Consider the following 23675-nt stretch of genomic DNA (forward strand, 5'->3'; position numbering starts at 1 on the left):
ATCACTTTTACGATGGCTGTCCACTGCATCACCGTTCACTACGGCCGTTAAAATACGGGCACCGCTGTCCTAGGAAACCCTAGCTTTAGACTAGAGAGGGATAACTATTTATATACTGATATAGAGTCAATGTTAAATATTTCTAGTCTACAAAAACGTAGAACTAATATTGACTCTATATTATATTATGCAGGTATGTTCGGCATACTAAATAACTAAATGGTATAATCGATGTGGACGGGTAAAATCATATATTCCGACTCGTAGGTTGAGGAAAATGAAGTACTGTTTATTGATCAGCATACAACAAACTATGGGCTTGATTCTCCAATAACCCGTCTTTGTCGTATTGTTAACTCGAGACAAGATCTGTACTTTTTTTGTTTAAGTTTACAACGATTTTAAACGAGCACTAAATAAATACTCCAGATCTCGTCTTGATGTCCCTTGTATTTGTCAATGCTTCTTTTATTATTTTTTAAATGTTTTTAAGTGTTCTTATATTGTAATATTTATCCCTATGAATTGTGTAAATGGACGATGTCCATAAAAAAGAATACACCAGTCGCGTCGTATTTTCATTATGTTTTTGTTATATAAAGGCAAGATGATCACTCCTACGCTACAGATCTATGAAACACGATAGTGTAAAAATATTTTTTAAATAAATCTTTCTGTTTATCATGTTTATCATGTTTATCACGTTTATCACGTTTATCACGTTTTTCACGTTTTTCACGTTTATCGCGTTTATCACGTTTATCATGTTTATCATGTTTATCATGTTTATCATGTTTATCACGTTTATCGTGTTTATCGTGTTTATCATGTTTATCATGTTTATCATGTTTATCATGTTTAACATGTTTAACATGTTTATCATGTCTATCATGTTTATCATGTTTATCATGTTTATCATGTTTATCGTGTTTATCGTGTTTATCGTGTTTATCGTGTTTATCATGTTTATCATGTTTATCATGTTTATCATGTCGGTAATCTCAAAACCTACGATTTTTCCATATTAAAATTTTCTTCTTTGAAAATCACGCTATTAAAAAAAAAAGTAAACTAGATTTTAAAAAACTATCATTTTATTAAAGTATTTATAATAAAACATATAATAATAACTTTGCCCTGCTAACAAGGGTACATACCCCGTTTCAAGCTAGGCAATTACATTTTAACACATAATAATTATTTACAAGTAAATTTATGGTACAGACAAATAAAATATAAACTTACTAGTATACATATATTGATATGTGTATGCACACACATACATACATACACGAGTACCTATGCGCATACACATTCATACATAAAAGATACACAGTTTAACACATATTGGGGAAAGTTCGTGATTGCCATTTGTTTGGTTTTAATTATTCCTTATTGTTCTATTTTAATTTATTATATAAATAAAACACGAGTGATACTTTAATCCACAAATTTGGAATATCCGGTGACCGGTTTCATCGCTTTCGCGACATCTTCGAGACTGGTATCTTTATTAAAAAGTTAAATGTATTTAATGAGTTTTAAACTCATTAAAATAGCATTATATCAATTCATTAGTTAACCCAATGAAAATTTGTTGATAATGATCCTTAAGATAAAAATAACTTTATTTAATTTACTTACATATAACTTTGAATTATGTATCCTTACCTCTGTTCTGTATAAATACATTTAACTTTTTAATAAAGATACCAGTCTCGAAGATGTCGCGAAAGCGATGAAACCGGTCACTGGATATTCCAAATTTGTGGATTAAAGTATCACTCGTGTTTTATTTATATAATAAATTACAATGAACTTCCATCAAGAATTTTCACTTACAAACTTAAATGTTTTTGTTCTATTTTATTTTCACCATCTGGTAAGAATATCCAATCCGCGGCATGCATCAACTTCTGTTACTCCCTACGACCGATGTCTTGAAAGAGCGACGTCAATACTTTCTTCAACTCGACAACACTCCCGCTTTACCACAATTCTGGCAAAAATATATAGACTTTCTTGCCAACGTAATAGTGTTGCCTCGATGCCAGAACAGTGTTGACCCCTTCACTTAGTATCAGATCCCCATTGGAGTAACTGCAACTGCATCTGAAGATGTACAACAAATCCTGTCCTGACCCTGATCAGCCTCTCTATAATAATGGATAGAAGATCGAGAAAGTTGACAGCTTTAAGTTCTTGGGAGTTCACATAACTGAGGATGGAAGCATGCACAAAGAGCTCGCAACCTGCCTAGGAATTGCTGAAGCAACTTTAAACATGACGCGTGTTGGCTGGAACTCTAGTCTATACTCGGTCAAAACGAAATGCCGATTATTCAACTCTTGTATAATGTCAGTAGGTACTCCTAAATGGGGGCGAATCTTGACACCTTACCAAAGCTCAGAACACCAAACGTCCGAGTTTTGAGAGCAAGTGCTTGAGGAGAATATTAGGTATGAAGTGGTTCGATTTTATAACTAACATTGAAGTCCAAGAACAGACGCAGCAGCCTCCTTTAATGAGCGTCTTGAGGTTTGCGGCGGTGGACCTGGCTTGGACACGTGCTGCGCATGCCGCAGGAGAGCCTAAACCCAAGTTGCCTCTTTTTTAAACCTGCGGGCTCACGCCGTCCTGGAGGGCCGTCGATGACGATCTTTACACTTTATTCGGCGGATCTAAGGGGCGCTGGATTGACGTGGGAGGAGGTGAAAGCACTGTTTGGCGATAGGGTCTCCTGGAGGCAACCGGTGATGTCCACATGCTTCACTTAGGAGCAGATGTGGAAAAGAAGAATAGAAGATTAGAGTATCTCTTATTAGGGTTTTGGCTGATGCTTAAGTTTGGTCTTTATTTATGTGTGTAACCACTACCGTTCTCAATATATACTGTTGTACTCTGAATTGTTTTTTATATACTTAGAGGTTCTAAAATATCATTAAGGTATCTTTTATCTAGGGTCTCGATATTGTTTATTTAAATAACTGTGAAAACATAGATAAAAATACATCAAATACGATACCCCTTCTTATTTAATTATCAACAAAAACTACGTGTTCGCTGCGTCTTGAAAGTAACTAATTAATCAACAATATTTCAAGTTTGTCCAAATTTTTTGTAGACAAGGACTGGATTAAACTCCCTGAGGAGCTGTTAATATTAACATATTACAACAGAGATGAAAAACATTTAAGAGAAGGTAATATAGAAGTCTAGGCATCTACAGGGCTTGTGACCTGTCATTGGCTAGTTTGAGTGACCAGTTTACACACTAACAGTAACATTCACTATTCTGCCCGTATTTGAACATCTATATTCCTTCAATTCTTTCATCTGTTGCGGGTAAAATTCGTGTAATTGAATTATTTCGCCTACATAGTAGGCAACGCCTGAAAATTCAATTTTTTAATTTCTATACTTCTTCAAGGACCAGGTGGATTTATCAACAATATTTTGAGTTTGTCCAAATTTTTTTGTAGACAAGGACTAGATTTAACTCCCTGGGAGCTGTTCATACTAACATATTACAAAAGAGACAAAGAACTTCACTTTATCTTCACAAACATCAACAGATGAAAGAATTGAAGGAATATGATGGGCAGAATGGTGAATGTTACACAGTGTGTAAAGTGGCCACTTACCAGCCAATGACAGGTCATAAGCCCTGTAGATGCCTAGACTTCTATATTAACTTCTCTAAAATGTTCTTCATCTCTGTTGTAATATGTTAATATTTACTAATTAATAAATAGGTTGTGATAATATTGCGATTTATTTTCGATGCCCCTTATAATCAGTATTGTATCAACCTGCAAGATTTTGAAATCAATAAATCATGAATTTAATTAAATTTTTATTGGTACTTAAATTGATTAATCAATCATTATTATCTAAAAGCACGTCAGAATTATCTCCCATTGTGGTCAATTGTTTTTTATTTTTAAAATATTTTATTATATTGTCCTAATAGCACGCATTTATGCCATTAATGTTTATCGCCGATTGATAAAACAGAATTATTTTCAAGTAACATGTGTGACGCATCAGGTTTAATTGAAAATGGAGGTACAGCGAACCCCAAACGTTCATCAGGATAACTCATGGTTGAGGGCGCAGATATAGTGTATTATCTTTTCAGTGGTTGAGGGGTTGAACTGATCGTAGTCAGCTGCGGTCGTCAGTATACAAGTATAAAAACACTAGTTTAAGGGTTTAAGCAAAGGTTAAAATCAAGCTTATACTTCTCGGACCCTTCTCAAAATATTATTCAAATATTAAAAAAAATAAAAATAAAAATTGAAAACCTTTTGAAGCTTTTCTTATTATTTCATTATTACGAAATGAAATAATTCGTTTTCAGTATTACTGAGTTTTAAGAACGCGACCAAAGTTTCGGGAGAGAACTCCATCAACCAACGGAAAATAGAATATAAGTTAGTAACTCTGAAAACAATAATTAATTATTTCATATATTTTTTGTTTTCAACGTTTTTTAAAAAATATTTTTTTGTGTCTTTTTTACTGCTTTTTCTAGACTTTTTTGCTGTTTATTATTACAAAAACATAACTTGGTTATTAGTGTTACGCGATTTTATTATTTTGCAAGAACACTACAATAGTTTCGGGAGAGCACTCCTCCCATCGACGGGTGATATAAAACTGAGAATAAAATCGTGTAACACTAATAACAAAGTTTTATAATAATTTATGATGAAGTGAAGGCCGATTTAATTAGTAATATTTATGTTTTCATTTACTTTTTAAAATTACTTTTTTGTCTTATTTATGTCCTTAATTATTATTACAGTTAATTAATCATGTTTTTTTTTCTTATGTAGTCTTCTTTAAAAGCCTTTTTATCGAATGCTCGTAGCATGCCTCTTTTTAAGATAAATTGAAATTTAAAAATCCGGTTTCATGTTTTTTTTTAAGTTTTCTTATTATTTTATTTTATTTTTTAATATTGAAAAGAAATATTTGCGGTCTCATGATTTTCCCAAATATTCCATTTCGAGGGCCATTTTCAACGAGTTGTAAATAACTCACTATTAGAAAATGGGAATTGAGTTGGGGTAGAGTGGGATTCGAACCACGGTCCTTTGAACCGTGAGTCCGAGTCACTAGCCACGGGACCACAACCCGATTCTTGCTTTAGTAATGCTTTTTGATAGTTGGGTACTTATTGTTTTTTTACTATAACATTTATAATTATAATTAACTAAGAATAATGTACTTTATTTATTTCTTTTATTTATTTATTATGGAAATCATACAGTCTTTTGAACAAAATCAAGGTACAAGAAAACAATTTTAAAAAGTAAGACCAATAACAGATTTCACATTAATTTATTATAAATACAGAAGGAGAGGGGAAAAAATTTAACTCTAAAAAACTACATATCATACAAATGAAATAAAATGTACATAAAAGGGAGAAGACATGGTAACTCTACCTTCCTAGAGGGGTCTCTCTCTACTTCCATGAACATTTATATTTATTACTAAAGAAATCACAACCAACAATAATTCATTAGATAAAGGTTTAGCAAATTTTGTAATATGAAAACTTCACCGATCCATTATAATAAAGTTTCATACCTCCAATTATTTGATGTACCTACTGTACGTTTCCTTAATATTAATATATATATCAAAGACAAATAATTTATTTAACTACTTTCACATGTGTATTTGTACATTGGCGGCCTTATAGAGTGAAAATCGATTCAATCAATAAAATTAGGTAAAATAATTCGGAAGAACTAACATTCACCGTTATTAATGTTAAAATTGTATCTCTGTACGGCTGAGTCTTTAATTAGCGAAATGTGGATATACAAACATAGTCAGAAAGTTTACTTTTACGTAGTGTGTAAAATGTCACTTTAGCTAGCCAATGACATGCCTTAAGAGAATATGCGGTGACAGAGCACTTTAATTAGTAGGTATTTAAACATAGTTTTTCTGTCACTCTGTCGCAGATGCCTCCAGTATCCTGTACAAAAAGGCAATTCCACGTCCGACTGGATTATACCTAGCTAAAATCGACAAAACAAAGGTCTCGTATTCACGATTTCCGCACCCCAAATCTGAACCGATTTAGTTTTTTTTAAAAGAAAGAGCTGCAGAATGAAATTGTCTATGTCGGTATCTTTTCCGTTTTTTTAAAAAAAATATTTGTAATATATTTATTTAGATAGTTGTTCAAATAAAATTTGAACACCTAGTTAAACCTGTCATATTTGTTTACTGTACGTCCGAAGACGGCAGATAAAACTGGGTTTTTGTATGACAATATACAATTTATAAAAATATTAAAAAAACAAACGATAGGTACACGCCATTGATGGATATCTATAGATATAGTGTGTAAAAATCATTGCTTTAAAGTCATCATCCAGGGAGAAAATACGGGAATACGTTTGTCTGAAAAAAAGTCAGCCGCGTATTCTCTCCCCTCTCCAATAATTTATCCGTTTTTGTTGAATTTTACCGCTGTTAGACGACTGAAAACTTCTCGATTTGCTATACGATCAAGCACTCCTTGTAAGCATAAGAGACCTTAAACTCTTTGGTAGCAATATACCATATATATTAATACAGATAAAATAATACGTGGGTATGCAAAAATGCGTTAAGCCACACCAACCTCAAATTAAGATAATTGATATTTAACAAGAGGCGCATTAAAAAAAATATATGATCAATAATTTAGCTTGGCTGATAAGTATTAAATATAAAAAAATACTTAATAGAACAAAAAAAACAAAATTTATATAAAATATAACAAAAAAGTAAATTAAAACACTTTTACTACCTTTATTATAACAATTAAGCAAAAATATTTTGAGATTACTTCCCAAAAAAAAAATAACATGAAAATCTATCATTTTTAAATATAAAATTATCAACAGAATATACAGGGTGTTCTTTAAACCATGTCACGTCCGAAACCTCGATGATCAGTATGAGCAAGAAGATATATTGGCACATTAAAATAAATTTTTAGAACGAATAAAAATATCAAACAACACAAATGGTTGCTTACTTCTGCAGGGATAAAACGAAGAAGAGGGAGGGGAGAGTCTGATACACCGCCAACCGTGCTTCCGCGCCCCCCTCGCTTCTCCTCTGCAGAAGTAAGCAACCATTTGTTTTTTTTTAAATTTTATTCGTTCTTAAAATTTATTTTAATGGGCCAATATGTGTGTTAAGTTTTTTGTTTAATAGTTCTTAATTTAAATTCTTACTGATTTTGGTGCGTGCCACACCAGAGTATTGTTACTCTGGTGGGTACTAATAGCATAGTATATAAAGATAGCACAAGGGCTATAATCTCTCTCTATTTCGTTTTTTCTCGAAGTCTTCGGTCGTCACGGAGCGCGCTGTGCTTTAAAATAAATGGTATACAGTCCACTATTATCAAGATCTTTTATTTAGTAAAGATCGCCGCCATGTTTATTGAATTGGCTACAACCACCAGCACACATTTTTCCAATGTCTTCTTGCTCATACTGATCATCGTGGTTTCGGATGTGACAGGGTTTAAAGAACACCTGTATTTTATTGTGGTGGAAAATTTTGAAAACTTGGGATTTACTTGCAATATGAATCCTCCAATTACAAAAAGTTAGCAGCCGTTTGTAATAAACAAAACTTGTCGGCGATTCTGACAAATAAAGCGTCTATTGCGGGGTTAACACATTTTTGCAATATTGTTACATATTAGCCAAATATTGATCTTAATTCGCAACGATACCTTATAATATATATCTTTCTAAATTGTATTAACCATAATGTTGAAATAGTGCTTTATTTATTTACTTTTTTTTGTTTACTTTTTAGCAAGAACACTTTACAATTATCTACTCTGCTGAATGTTTATTTTTAGGAAATTAATTTATATAATTTTAAGTTACTAGAATTCCACTCGTCCGCAAGATGAATGGTAAACTTGGTTCAATATGTAAAGATATCAACCATAAAATACTTATATATTGTAATTGGGGGTCTAGAATTTCGACCGTTTATGTGCTCAGTTGCTGCAAGGCTTGTTTATATTCTAACTCCTATTTTTAAAAATGTTTTTTTTTTTTTTTTTTTAATATCATTCAAACACTGAACTTCATTTTCCAATTAAAACATAATGTAAATGGGGGGACTTACCGTCCATGCACTCTGTAGCTGCAAGACGTGCTGTAACCTAGCTCATATCTGTTATAATTGAAATAGATCATAATTGTAAACGAGGAACTAGAATCTCAATCGTCCATGTGCTCCGTAGCTGCAAGATGTGCTAGGATGTTTATTAATTGTACAGCGCCCTTAAGATTTTAACAAAAATGGCGCTATATCCAACTCAAATAATACGTTGAGCACCTTAAAGCCGCGTTACATTGTTTTTAGTCCAGTTTCAGGGTTTTTGGTTAAAGCGTCGAGATGTTACAGATAAGTTGTCAAGTTGAAATTTACCTTTTTTTTCAAAGTAAGACGTTTGAATCAAGATTCTGACATTAATAACAATAATAATCATGGTTTATTAACAAAAAATTACAATTTCTTTATCTACTACATACATATTTAGGTAATTGATTTCTCTGGATTATGTCTAGTCTGCCTAACTAGGTACAACCTGTTTCAAGGCCGACATTTCTATGCAAAAATAAACAATAATGATTACCAACTGGTTTATTTATTATAGAGTTATAATGCCAAGATCTTTTCTAACACTCAGATTATGAGGACATTGTATAATTCCTTGGTAAGAAGTCGTTTGGAGTTTAGTTCCATTATTTGGTCGCCACATGAGACTCGATACTCTTTGATGGTGGAGAGAGTGCAGAAAAAATGTCTGCGCTATCTGTACCTAAAAGAGTGTGGATATTATCCTTGGCTCTTCCCAACCGACTTTTTACTGGGGATGCTAGGCTATCAGTCATTATGGAGGAGGAGGGACGTTCATTCGGGTGTTCACTTTTTCCAGGTGATCGGTGGTCGCATACATAACTCAGAAATTCTGATGGATGTAGGTCTGTTCGTACCTGATAACTATCTTCGACAAAGACAGCATCGATTGTTTTACCTACCGCGATGCAGAACCAACCTGCCAATGGTTATGCCGGTTGGTAGAGCAATCTTGCTACTTAATCGCATCGCCTCGGATGTCGACATATTTCACGACAGTGGGCCTTCCCTTTCACTTTCAGGTAAGCACTTTCTAACTTTTAATTTTTCTTTTTACATTTTGCTATATTATTTTAATAACATAACTATCTACTGTAATTTGTGATCTATTATTGTATTTAGAATGAATTGGGTCTTTTTTCTGTAATGTTCTAAATATCTGAATAAATAAATGAAGCAAATGAAATGAAGCAAACAAATATTTAAATATACAATTTATTATTTTAGAATGTTTTTGAGCAAGTTTTCCGATTTTTCTCTACCTAAATCCAGTAACCATTTTTTTAACAAATTAATACATTAAATATAATTGACTCATTTATTTGGATTTTGTGGCTTGACACATTTTTGTATAATATCCACATAAGATTGTGAACAGAACACACAACCACCGTACGCTGTAAATATGTACATGCCTTCTTCCAATGATTTGGATGACGAAATTTGTGGATTTCATATCGTCATTGGTGACGATCATGCCAGCCGCGCGTGCTATCGGGTACAACTGTATATTTACCTTGTACCTGGCTACTGTAGAACTTAGTAGCTGCTAGGCAGACAATAATAAAAGTATAATCTCATTAGAATAATGATCTTTTGTCCAATATCTGCTATGTCGTATCTAGGAATCCACTCCAGACTGATGATGAGAGATAATAACCAAAATAAATTATAGGAAAGTATTTTTATTATAAACAATATTTCGAGTTTACCCACATGTTAGTGTACAAGAACTGGATTTCGCCCCTCAAGGATTTATGAAGAATAACATATTACAACAGATTTATTTTATTTTTATCTGGAAGTCCAACCCTTGTTGTATCCTTATGCATAAAATTTGTAAGTGAGCATTGGTTTAATTCTTAATATATATCCTCAATTATAGAGCTTCACCATCATTCATAAATTATATAAAAAAGTGTGTAGCTAATTAATTTAATTAAAATCAATTTGAATAATGATAAATATTGAGTTAAAGGTGAGACTGATTGTTTTTCAAAGAAAAGAAAAGAGAAAACAAGAAAATTTTAAAAGGAATAAAGGAAACTAAAATTAATTTACACACACAAAAATAAAGACTTGAGATTTGATTTCAGAAGCACAGCCATATTCGTTTTATAATCATTTACTCTATCATGATAAATATAAATTTGAACTTTTTTTCTGTTTTGGTATAGTCTTAACATTCTTGCAAGAGGGTTAAAATGTGGCATATTGTTTATAAAAATTGGAAGGCAAAAGGTATCAGTAGCTCTATCACAAATAACTATCGGCGTGGTTAAAAACATGCTAAGCATTTGAGCGATCACAATGAACAATAATGAACATGCTTAAGTTATCGCAGTCATATGTCAACGCTCGTGTCAGTTTGTTTTTTTGTTTTCTTCGTAAATAAATACAGTTCATTGGCGAAAATTCGGCGTTTACTATAAAAATTAATACAATATATTGCATTTGCAAAATAGTAAGGAGTATCTAATACAAAAAAGAGAACAATAAATTACAATTCCTATAACGACTGCTTTTCTGGACATTTGGCTTTCCAACCGCAGGCTAAACGCAATAAATAGTATGATAAATAAAAATAGCAGTTTTAGAATATTTTCCTTATTTACACCGGTGAAATTTAAATATGTGATTGCGCAGCAGGATTATACGTCGCGAAACGTAAATATTTTGAAATTTTATATTAGGTGTTCACGGATGTTCCATTGTGATCGTGAATACGATAAACAACAATGGCGAGAAATTGTTATCACGTCGCTTATTAGCACGTCGATAGTTATTTGTGATTCAGCTACAGGTGATCTCAGACGCCTGCGGGAAACGTGCAATGCCACATTTTCAACACAAAACACTGAATCAACATTATTGTGAATTATATTATACAAGTACCTAGATCATATCTTAATTTTTCTCCTAGTTTCTAACTTTTCCATTTAAAAATACTCCAAGCGCTCTTCGTAATATTGCAGTGTTCTGCCCATATGGCACTTAAATGACAAAGAACGAAGGATTTTTTCCGTACAGTTTCAATTATATTTTTACAAGCACATAATGAGGTGACCAAACAATACATCCAAGCAGATATAAGGAACATTTTAGAAATTGGAATATGAAGTCAGGGCACATACAGGGCTTATGACCTGTCACCGGTCGGAGTAGAAGTTTAAAAATTGAAAAATATTTTCAGGCGTTGCCTGGTAGGTAAAATAACGCAGTCAAATGAATCTCTCTCCCGTCAATCGAGGTATCAGCTCTTTAACATAAAAAGATCGACACTGAAGAATTCTGAATGATGGCTCAAGACAGAAAACAGAAAACGTTCTGATGTGACATGATGAGATGGACCTTTTATCTAATAATAGTTTTTATTTCTGTACTTTTATTACAATATAATTTTATCTAATAATGCTTTAAAACTTTTGTTTTAAAAAAAGGAATAGTTGCTAGCCATCTCAGAACAGGCTACACCAAGTGAGATAGTTAGAAACCATACTTTATTATTTGTTTTTCCTATTGTAAGAACTGAAAATAATAAAAAATTATCGCCGATTTTGTCGGCACGGAATCTAGAAAAAAAAGTCATATGGATGTTCAAATATAGGGAAAAATGATGTTGCGCAATGTGTAACGTGGCTACTTACACCTGCCAATAATAGGCCATAGGCCCTGTAAATGCATTGACTTCATATTCCCTTCTCGAAAATAGTTTCCGTCTCTGTTGTAAAACAAAAAAACAAACGCCATATCACTCTGTCTTTGCATACAGACCTCGCTTCCTCTACATTCATACATCTTCTCATGCACGCGCGCCGATTATTCCTACTCTTGACATACCCATCTTCAAGTATTCGATGGACCTGATCGTGCCATCTCTTTCGCGGTCTTCCTCGTTTTCACATCAATCAACATTCGCATCGTAGATCCGGTAATACGTTATTAATATGTTTATGACATTCACAAGTAGATTTTGTAGTATTTTAAATGCTTTTTTATGATAAAATGGATTTGTGTATTTTTTTGTATTACGCGCTTTAAAAATAAAAAATAAAATTATTTTATGTATCATTGTATTTGACAGATGTGCCATAATTTACCAGTAAATTTTAAATTAGTAAACCAATTGAAAAATATATGCTCTACCACAAAATTGAGTAAACGTAATTTATTTTCTGCACGTTATGTAATATAAATAATATACAAGTATCATCATCATCATCACCTATTCCCTTTCCGTATCTAATGGTGCACAGGTACACCAATCGCAGTGTATCTTGATCATTTCTGTAACATGAAGGTAAGATGATCAGTCTTACGCTTCAGGTACCAGTCTGGGGACTATAAAAAATTCTAGTGCAAAAACACTTTTTTTAATAAGTATATCATGTCAACCATGTCGGGAATCGAACCTAAGACCTCTTGCATGGTAGGCAAACGCGCTGACCACTACACCACGAGACCAACGATGTATAAGTATACAGAGCATGTACAATGGAGCCTCGATGAGTTTGTTTATTATGTTCATTAACGCTCAAAGGGCATTTATTAAAAATATGTATTTAAGTAAATGCACAGAAAAAATATGTGAAAATATAAAAGACACGATAAAAAATTCAAATAAATTAAATACAATGAAGATAAACACAAAAAACACAAAGTATATAAACAAAAATAGACACCATGAACTCGGCAATAGTTATTCCCACGTATCGGACATAATATTTAGTGTAGGGTATTGTTCTTATAGAACAAACCTATTAAACTTTTTCAAAGATGGTGAATGGTAATTAAACATTTAGTATAATTGATGTTCTTGTCATATTAATCCTTCAAAGTATTTTATTATTTAATTTGATTTTTAGATTTACTATTTAATGGTTTTAAACCTTTACCGAATGTGTTATATTAATTTTAGGTTTAATTTTTGTTTCTAGTCTTGTGTAAAAAGTCATGTATGTTTTTTTAAAAATAATTTAACCAAATATGTTCATATTATAAGTTTCGTTAAAAGCAATTTTGCCGATTGTCAAAGAAAAATTAAAAATGTTATATTACGCTTTAATTCAATCTTCAGTCACATATGGTATATTAGGATGGGGAGGAGTCTTGGACGTGCATAGTCGCTCAATGGAAATTGCACAGAAAAGTATTATTAAGATCATGAACAAATAACATAAACTATTTCCCAGTAATGCACCATATTTATATGATATAATTTTTTAAATCATTAAAAAAGGAATGGCCTACGCTAAGACGCTGAAGTCTTTGTGGGCATTGTTTCCAAATTATATTGTTGCTTAATTTTAAGATGTATTTTTTTAATTGTATTTTTGTAATTAAAATTCTATGTAAATATATGTATGGAATAATAAACAAATAATAAAACAAAATGATGTGTTTCGGTAAGCAAGAAAGAAAGGTGAGTGAACTAAATAATCTAGCATTACACAGTTTAAAAATTACGGTCATAAAATTAAGATTAATAAAAAAATATATATTAATTTAACAATGCGTAATGGTATTGGTTATTGAAATGCCTCACAGCTCTTTAACTTAATTGGCGTATTATTTAGTTGTATGGCAAAAGTGATAGTAAATAATCTTTGTTGCGATTTTTTAAAGTATTTTGATGTTTTATTTAAGAAAAAAGACCCAATATATAGTAAGTAAAACAAAATTAATGCTAATTATTATGGTAATGTAATAGGGACTGGTATATAAACAACGCACTTACAAAGGATATTGTCTTTTGTGGCCTTTTGGGTCAATGCCTACCGCCGATTATAATTTACATTCAAGGTTGGGTCATAAGTTTACCTGTCGACAATGAATTAATCGGACATGTGGATTACTTATTATTATTAGCGATTAAGAAATATGCAAATAGTCCGAGACCCGCCATTGCGAATTGGTGCACTCGTAAGTATCTTGTTTACATAATAATAATTTCACATTCCGGTTTAGATTTTAAACTCGTATAAGTCGACAAATAAAACTAGGCATTTTTAGGGGTTTTTCTCCTAGTTCCTTTAACGCTTTTCTTGGCAATGAACCCTATTATATAGGATAGGATACATATGATCGCATTTTTTCTCATGAACTAAAATACGAGTAAAACAACATTCAGTTAAAACAATTCATAATAAACTTTGATAATTTTTTTTTATATATTTGGGATTCTGAAGCCTTTTCAACCATCAAATGTGTAACACAATAATTTTTAAAAAAATATTTTTTTTTAAAAGACAAACCATGGGGACACGCCTAATGGTGGTTATCAATAGTGTGTAAAATCATCGCTTCAGTGCTATAATTTAAGAAGAAAATACGAGAATACGTTTGTATGAAGAAAAGTCAGATCGCCCGCATATGTTTTAAATTGATTATCTAAGGTTGACACTCTTTATTTAACACTATTTTAGTTTAATTCTGATGCACTTTTTTAAATTATTACAATAGTGAAACAAAGAAATTAATTTTATTTTTTGGGAGTACCTACTACTGATAAAATATTGTGCTGAAAAAATAAATGGAAATAATAATCCGAAAATTCTTACGGATAAGCACATATTATGTAGAACTTATTACGGACAATATTCGAAAATTTTAAAAGAAACGTTTTTATTTTGAGATGCGAATCGTGAAGATATTTTTTCCATTGACGTTTCACCTAAAAACAGCCAAATTATGCAGAAACAGTAAAGTGCTGAATTATTTATAGAAATCCAACAAGATTAATCCGGTTCGTGGTACTATTGCGGAAACCAGATGTTAATTCTCACCAAGGCAACCAATTTTATGAGTCGCGAACTTTGCCCGCTCTAGACCAGTGTTTTTCAATATTTTTTAATACACGACCCCTTTCCAAGTAAAAAGAATCTGGCGACACCCCAGGACCTTAATTTTATTAAACTAGGTTCTCGTATATCAGTGATTTCAATGACAACGTATTGAATTTTTTATTCTATTTAAATTATTAGTGCCCTTCGCCCATTGACATATTAATACACATAAACATGCACCGAGCCTTAAAAATAAAAAAAATGACACTTAACTCATGCCCAAACGCTCAGTCATGCCCAACGCGTATTTAGTTGTTCTTGCACAACAAAGCTCAAAACAATTAATTTTCTAATATAAATAATATTTTTTGTAAACGCTAAACTATGCCTAGCGGCGCAATTGTGAAGCTCTTCTTAATTACAGGGATGCACGAATAGGAAAATGTTTTAAAAACATAATGAATGTTAGTTAATTTTATTTTTGGATTCCCCAAAATCCAGTGAAAAAAATATAAATGGGTCGAAATTATAAGGAATTTAAGGAAAGAATGGGATTGGGATTCACCAAAAACAAATGTTGTGGACCCCCCACTACACACGAGATGTAAATAGGGGTCCACAACAGAGGATCCCGTTTAGGCAAGCCGTCACCAAATTTTCGGCTTCCGTAAATATAATAATCCACCTAGGTGGTTCTAGAACAGAATGAACAGCAGTGGCGAGCGGTGATTTTTTAAATAGGTAATCTACAAAAAATGTTTTTTGTTTGTACCTGCATATAAGTGTAGGATTTTGTTTGCCGATGGTTGGAGCCCTACCCCAGTTAGAGTTTAACAAAAGACACGAGGTTGCTGCTGAATGCGTATTTATTAAATGGCAAATAAAATACAGCACGCGGCTGTGTAGCGCGAGCGTAGCAGCGATGATGGGTTGAAGAGACTGCACATGGACTTCATGCTAAAAACGACTGACTGAACTGAACTGAACTGGGCGTTGACTGCGCCCTGCGGTCTAGTTATAGGCCACATTCCTTTGTTCTTCATATTTTCATGGTAGGAACGAAGTTAATATACTGCAGTACGTAGATCTCGTGTTTCGCAGAATGTAATGTATAAGAAACGATGTTTGTGATGTGAAACAACTTGTTTCATCGGTCGTCGCATTGTAATTTCAGGTGAAATTATTTAGCACGTATTTGTGACATCGATCATGGACTATGAACCCCACATAAGTACATAATATAACAATATAATTATAAATGCCATAAATGGGTATTTTTCTGTGGTGCCGGGAAAATCTACTCGAACAACAATTATTATTAACTGCGCGATATACGTAGCTTTTCTACACTACTTTAATACAACACTTGTACAAAAGTTTATTAAAAATACCACAATGACATTTCGTAGATATTTCCATTATTATTGAAATGTCAACACTGAGCACTGGCCGATTCCTATTAAAATGAATAATGCCAAAAACGGCCACTTCGAACGCCACATGTCCTATGTGATACATAATATGTCAACGGTATCCTATCAAAGAAAAACAGTATTTACTTCGGAAATAATGTTCGAAATTCTAGTTTCCAAATCTTTAAATAATATTTATAATCTGATGGATTTTTTAGTAATAAAAACCACGACTGCATTAAAGATGTGAAATATATTTTACTTTTTTGAATGGAGAAATAATCTGAAGTAATCGGCTATTTAGTTACATATATATAGAATGGGCTGGGCGCTGAGCGCACTTTATATGTATTTTTTGTAGGAAGATATAAATGGTGGTGGTGATTTATAATAAAAAACAATTATTTTATTTATTTTCCCATAAACATAGTTTTACTATGAAATGTTATTATCGAATTTCAAATATAATGGTAAGATGTGCATAATAGCTTATTTATTTATTTTTATTTATTTATTTAACTTTTTGTACATAATGTTATTTGTACATTGGCGGACTTATTGCCAAATGGCAATTTCTTCCAACCAACCAATAAAATAAAAGTTTTACTTTTATAATTCAAGTTACAGAACATATTCAATAGAAAAAAAAAAGATTAAAAAATTAAAAATATATAAAAATAGAAATAAACGTTTTTGTTTATAAATTACCTTAAATCAAAACTATTACTCAATGGGAAAAAGGAAAAAAGCGGAAAGAGGAAAAAGGAAAGGATGAGAGATTAAGGAAGAGAAAGGAGATGTTTCTTCAGACGTGATTAAAACAGAGATAATGTAGAAACATCTGATGGTGGATGGGAGATGATTCCACAGTCGAGCCGCATGGACACTATATGAGTTAGAGAAGAAAGAGGAATTGTGTATGGGTATTAAGAGAGTGCCTTGAGAATGAGAACGAAGAGGTAAAACATGAACTGATAAGCGTTGAAATTTTTCACACAGGTATATAGGAGCGTTAGGACTATGAAGTACATTGAACAGAAGTGAGAGGGAGTGATAGTCTCTCCGCTGTCTAATTTTATTTAGACGATTCGCCGCTATCTACCTACCTACCTCTAATACCATGGTATTGCATGCATAGATTTTTTGTGTATTTATTTTATGTAATAATGTTACTTGATTTGCATTTTGTGTCATTCGATTTTTGTACAACTTTAAAATTTTACATATTTTTATTTTATTTGACCAATCTACCGTATTTTTTTTTTTTTTTTTTTTTTTTTTGACTACATACGTCTTTTATTTTTCATAAAAAATTATATATAATTTTGTGAAAGAATTGTTTAAAATACATACATAGGTACACTGGAGAGTATTTCAAGTATAACATCATTTAGATAGTATTAAAAAATAATTTAATTTCTTCGGAGTTAATTAAATTAGGTACACATTACACATTTTGGAAATAAAACCATAATATACAACAGAAATGTCACGTAACTATTCAAATGAACAATTTATGTCTACGCCACGCTTTGAAGGTCTATTTTATACATTTCTTTGGAATAATTCTGCCTGCACGGCGCCGTACTGTTGCAGATACAACTTATTGCTTTATACTATCCGACTGTCAGGGGCGTGCACTCCGTATTAAAGCAAGTAGCTCTGTGTAGCTTCAAAAACACATTAAATATTGATGAATTTATGAATAATCAATATGAAGAACCTTTTTCACAGTTGCTCAATTGCTCGACAGCTGCTCGATTGTGGAATAATCTACCCACTAATGTTTGAGACCGTAGATTTCTTTATTTACATTTAAATCAAGATTGAAATGTCACTATCTAAATGTTTGAGTTGTTCCTTTCTCCTTTTTCTTTCCATCCTATCACCTCTCCTCTCCTCTCTTCATAGTATAATGGAAGGAGGAGGGAATCGAGCACTGGCAAACAACCAAATATCTTGGTGTAACTCTGGATAGGACGCTTTCCTATAAGCAGCACTGCACCAATACTAAACAGAAAGTTTCCGCCAGGAATAACATATTACGAAAGCTCACCGGTTCATCTTGGGGAGTATCGTGGAGATATGGATGTACTCCGCACTTCTGCCTTAGGTTTGTGTGTCTCCGCAGCTGAGAACGCTTGTTCCGTTTGGCAGAAGTCAGCACACACCAAACAAGTGGATATTGCTGTAAATGACATTGCGCGATGTCCGGCTGCCTTAAGCCCACATCTGTGCACAAACTTTACTCTATAATAGGAATTGCTCCACCCAACATCGGTAGAAATGTAGCAGCGGACACCGAGAGACACAAACAAATCCATTACCCTAGGCACCCCCTTTACGACCATTGAATGGCTCTTCGGAGACTGGGATCGAGAAGGAGTTTCCTCAAAGTCACAACTGACCTAGAGACCTCTGCAGAAAAACGCAGACCTCTCTGTGGAGAGAGGAACTCGGCGATAGGCTCTGGATAATGCCATCTGAAAGCACAAATACCGCCTACAGTTTGGACTTTCCCACTAAGGTAGGACTAAGGGTAGGGGTATCTAGGTACAAATACAATCCACAGAGGTGAGGTTTTCTGGAGAGAGATGACATGAACTGCGATTGTGGAGAGGTGCAGGATGATCCTCATCTGCTGCTGTGTCCACAAATGCAGTTAACTTGTGAAGATGATTATTTGAAGATGGCCACTGACAAGGCGATATGTATTGCTGCACACTGGAGTGGCAAGGTCTGAAGTCCGGACCCGATAAGTAAGTAAATAGTATAGTGTAAATTATTTAGTTAATTTCGGTTTTTAATTTTTGTATAAAATTATAAGATTCTGTTAAAATATTTTCATATATTTGTAATTTTCTCAAACTGAACGGTTTGGGTAGATAGAAAGAAATTGCCCTTAGGCAATATGCCCGCCCTTATATGTATACAAATTGTTTATGTATATAATGAGTAAAATAAATAAATTAAGAACACGGGGTGTCTATCAATAAAGGAAAAATCAGCACGTGGTCTACGAGACACTAAATGTTTGGGGACCTCTGTTCTAGATCGATGACAGGCAGCAGTAAGCAGTAATATCACTTTATTTATTAGATACCTATAATATTATTCATAGTACGGCATCAACAGTCAGACTCAAGCCCATCTTGCTCATGATTCAGCCGCTGTACGTACTTCAGTAGGCAGGTATATTTACATTAAATACACCTCTGGCCGGTAAGCAGTGTACTCCATACCTAATGCCCATATCCAGATAGAACTGCTTTTTGTGGACCCAACACAAATCGCCAGTAAATATATGTACATCTTGCTGAGAGGATTGTTATTTTAAACTGACAGCAGTTATTTTTGTTAATAATGTACCTATGTTAAAGAGGAGTACACCAATTCTTACTTCGTTGGCAGCTGCCTTAAACATGGACTGGGTGCTGCAATGGAACCAGTCGAGCAAGTTCTTAAGCCAAGAGATGTGCCTTCTACCTGCACTGCGTCTTCCTTCAATCCTTCCCTGTAGAATGACTTGTAAAATTTTATATTTTTCGCCTCTCATCACATGCCCAAAGTACTCAAGTTTTTTTTTCTTTATGGTCTTCAGTACCTCTTTATCTTTTTCCATCCGTCGGAGAACATCGTCGTTTCGGACTCTATCCACCCACGAGATTTTTAATATCTTGCTGTAGCACCACATTTCAAAGGCTTCGATCTTTTTTGAAGTGTTTTGATAAGAAGACATAACATCGAGCAATGCGCATGCGGAGGTCTAAATTAATTACAGAGGCTTTGTTATTATTATTATATATTATTTGTCCGTGGATACTTATTTAAAATATACATAATTATTAGGTAACATGGCGCTAAAAATATATTTATCAATGAGGAAGTCCAGTGGTTGTAATTTGTTAAATTATTTTTTTAAATTTTTATAAATCATATTATCAGCGCTATGATTTTTAAAGTTTTGTATTTCTGAAATTACTCCGCATGTGACGTCAGAGGTTCTCTTCCGTTTATTCTCTGTCAATTCTGCCGATTGGTGCATTTACGGTAGGTAAACCAGATATCTTTCACAGCTCTCTTATTGGTTTTTTTTTCAATAGAAAAAGAAATATTTGCGTTCTTATGATTTACTAATTTTTTTTATTTTGAGGGCCATTTTCAACGAGTTGTAAATAACTCACTATTAGAAAATGGGAATCGAGTTGGGGTAGAGTGGGATTCGAACCACGGTCCTTTGAACCGTGAGTCCGAGTCACAAGCCATGGGACCACAACCCGATTCATAAATTCAGGTTTATTCGTATAGTGACGTCGATCAAAGTAGTTCGATTTTTTTTTTTTTTTCATACATTTTCATGAAACCTTTCTTTACAATTTAATGCTCTAATTTTTACCGCGCGTAAGAAAACATTTTTATATCCCATTCCGTAGGGCTGAACTTCCTCATTGAAGATAACATATGGGCCCAGGGGGGCGATTACAATATGAAGTTTTTTTTATAACAGAGTTATCTCAAAATATCTTTAAATGAAATCGAATTTTCTGCATGAAAATTTTAATTTTCATATGAAATCGTTTTTGAAACATGTTTAATTTTTATATTTATTCAATATAGTTCTATGATTAATCACAATGACTATCTTAACATAATCCATATTATCAAATTTACAACACAATATTTACATCTATACTAATTTATTCTAACATTATTTATTGATAACAGATACTTAAAATATTTAAATAAAAATGTATTTTTACGCACGGTAAAAATTAGAGCAGTAAATAGTACTGCGAAGTTTATTAAAAAAAAATGTGAAAAAAATGATTTTAATAAAAAAATAACTTTACTTGACGTCACTAGTGACTAGTTCTTCCGAATCAAACAATGATAAGAAAGTTGTAATAGATTTCCGATTTACGGTAATTCAACTGACGAATCAGCAGAACTCATTGAGAAGCCTTCTTTTTTGAAGAGAACTCGAGACGTCACACACGAAGTAATTTCAAAAACACAAAACTTTAAAAAATCATAGCGCTGATAATACACAAAATTAAAAAAAAAAATTGTCTCAATTAACAAATATAAAAAAAACATTGAACTTCCTCATGTGGTGCGTCGCAATAACACGCTTACATATCTATTCTTCCGAAGGGAAACATTTTTTATTACCTACTGCTACAAATCAAAAATAAATAATTATTAATTTCAATTCAATTTTCAATTTTATTTATTCATATATAATATGTACATTACAGAATGGATTCATGCATATAAAAATAATTAAAATAATGAGGTAAAATTAGGTATATATTAAAATAACACATAAGTATACATAATATGCAGATAATAATATGTTAAAAAATAAGATAATCTTGTAACGAAAAACTACCTCAGAGACGTGAAAAATTTCAATGTCCAAAGTAATATTGTTCAACATAGAGATGGCCCTTCCAACAGGCATAACCATTAGCAGATTGGTCCCATATATTGGAATGTGAAACAGTCTATGCTGATGCTGTCTAAGGTAATTATCCGGAACATAAAAGCTAATGCTCCGCATAATTTCAGGGTTGTCAATGATACCCCGCAACAATCGAAAGAAGTGCGTAGTTAAATACACATTCCTTCTGGTCTTCAAGGTGCTGTAACCGAGCATACCCTAGAGGAACTCAGTGGGATAAAGCCGCGGATAGTATCCGCACTCCCTCGTGTAAAGAAACCAAAGAAATTTCTTCTGAACCCTCTCCACCATAAGAGAGTGCTTCAACTCACACGGTCCCCAAATCATCGAGCCACTCTCGAGTCTACTTTGCACCAACGAGTTATAAAGAATTCTCAGCACTCGTATATTATGCAAGACGAATTCTAACATCTTCATGAAATGCAACGCTTCAATAAGCCATAATAAGTTATTAGATCGCTCTAAATATACCATTAAATGGGTAATGTAGGCAAGCATTTATCTTGAAACATTAGAGTTCCTAAAAAATGGGTCCTAGGAAAATTTTAATATGTCCGATGAACATTATAAATATTCTGTGTTTACTTTTTATATTATTTTATTTTAAAATAAGAAGAATATAATATGGAAGTCTAGGCATCTACAGGGCTTATGGCCTGTCATTGGCTGGTTTAAGTGGCCACTTTACACACTGTGTAACATTCACCATTCCGCCCATATTTGAAGATCTATATTCCTTCAATTATTTCATCTGTTGATGTTTATGAAGTTAAGTCCAGTCCTTGTCTACAAAAATTTGGACTAACTCAAAATATTGTTGCTATTTTTTTTGTTACATGAAGGTAAGATGACCAGTCTTACGCTTCAGGTGCGAATCCAGGGGCTATGATACATTGATATGTAAAACTATCATCGTTTCCCTATCCACACGCAGTGGTACATATGGTACAATTTTGGTAGAGATAAACTTTAAAACATGGAAAATAAGGTGATCAGTCTTATTCTTCGGGTTCCAGTCCAAGTAAACTACCTTCAAAACTAATATTTCACATCCCCCCTGACAGGAACTCGGAAACTCAAGCGCAGTAGGCGAACCCGCCGACCATTACGCTACGAGGTGGACTTATATCCACTCGATTACCTTTTTCAGATTTTTTAAGTGAGTGGCCATCGAGTCGAAAACACTCCTTCAGGATTCTGATTCTGGAACTGTATTCTTCATCCGCCTGGACACGGAGAGTATTCGGGTCAACTTGTAGGTAACATAGTTCTTACACTCACCCTGTAATAAGTTTGCAATTATAAAATTTCCGATGCAACTGACCAGTTTGTATTTTGAAAATCTAGTTACAAGGGAACGAATGAAAGACTTGATTTAAAGATATTTCTTTGTATTTATAAATATATCCAAACTATGTCACATCGAAGCAATAAATATTACAATTTAACATAACAAAACAGTTTAACTAATGTTCTGATATGTAAATACATACATACATATTGTATTTATTTAATTTTGAGCATATATTTATAAAATATTGCATATACATTTATATACAGGTTTTAATAATATTACCTATAAACAATTCAGATGAAAAACTAGAAACACTTAAAAAATAATATATAATATATCAGGCACTTGGATTATTTATTCTTTTTTTTACATTATAAACAATGATTAATTAATTATTATATTGTAGGTATGTAAATATTTACAAATCAAAGATAAGAAAGGTCTTTATTATTCTGATTCAGATCTATTGCAGAGCAAGCAATATTTTATTTAACTGAATAGTTTGAATAAATAGATTCTAATGAATTCAGCTC

This window comes from Micrasema longulum, unplaced genomic scaffold, assembly GCF_059751315.1.
Source record: "Micrasema longulum isolate JH-2025_06_02 unplaced genomic scaffold, ASM5975131v1 h1tg001171l, whole genome shotgun sequence".
Classification (NCBI taxonomy): domain Eukaryota; kingdom Metazoa; phylum Arthropoda; class Insecta; order Trichoptera; family Brachycentridae; genus Micrasema; species Micrasema longulum.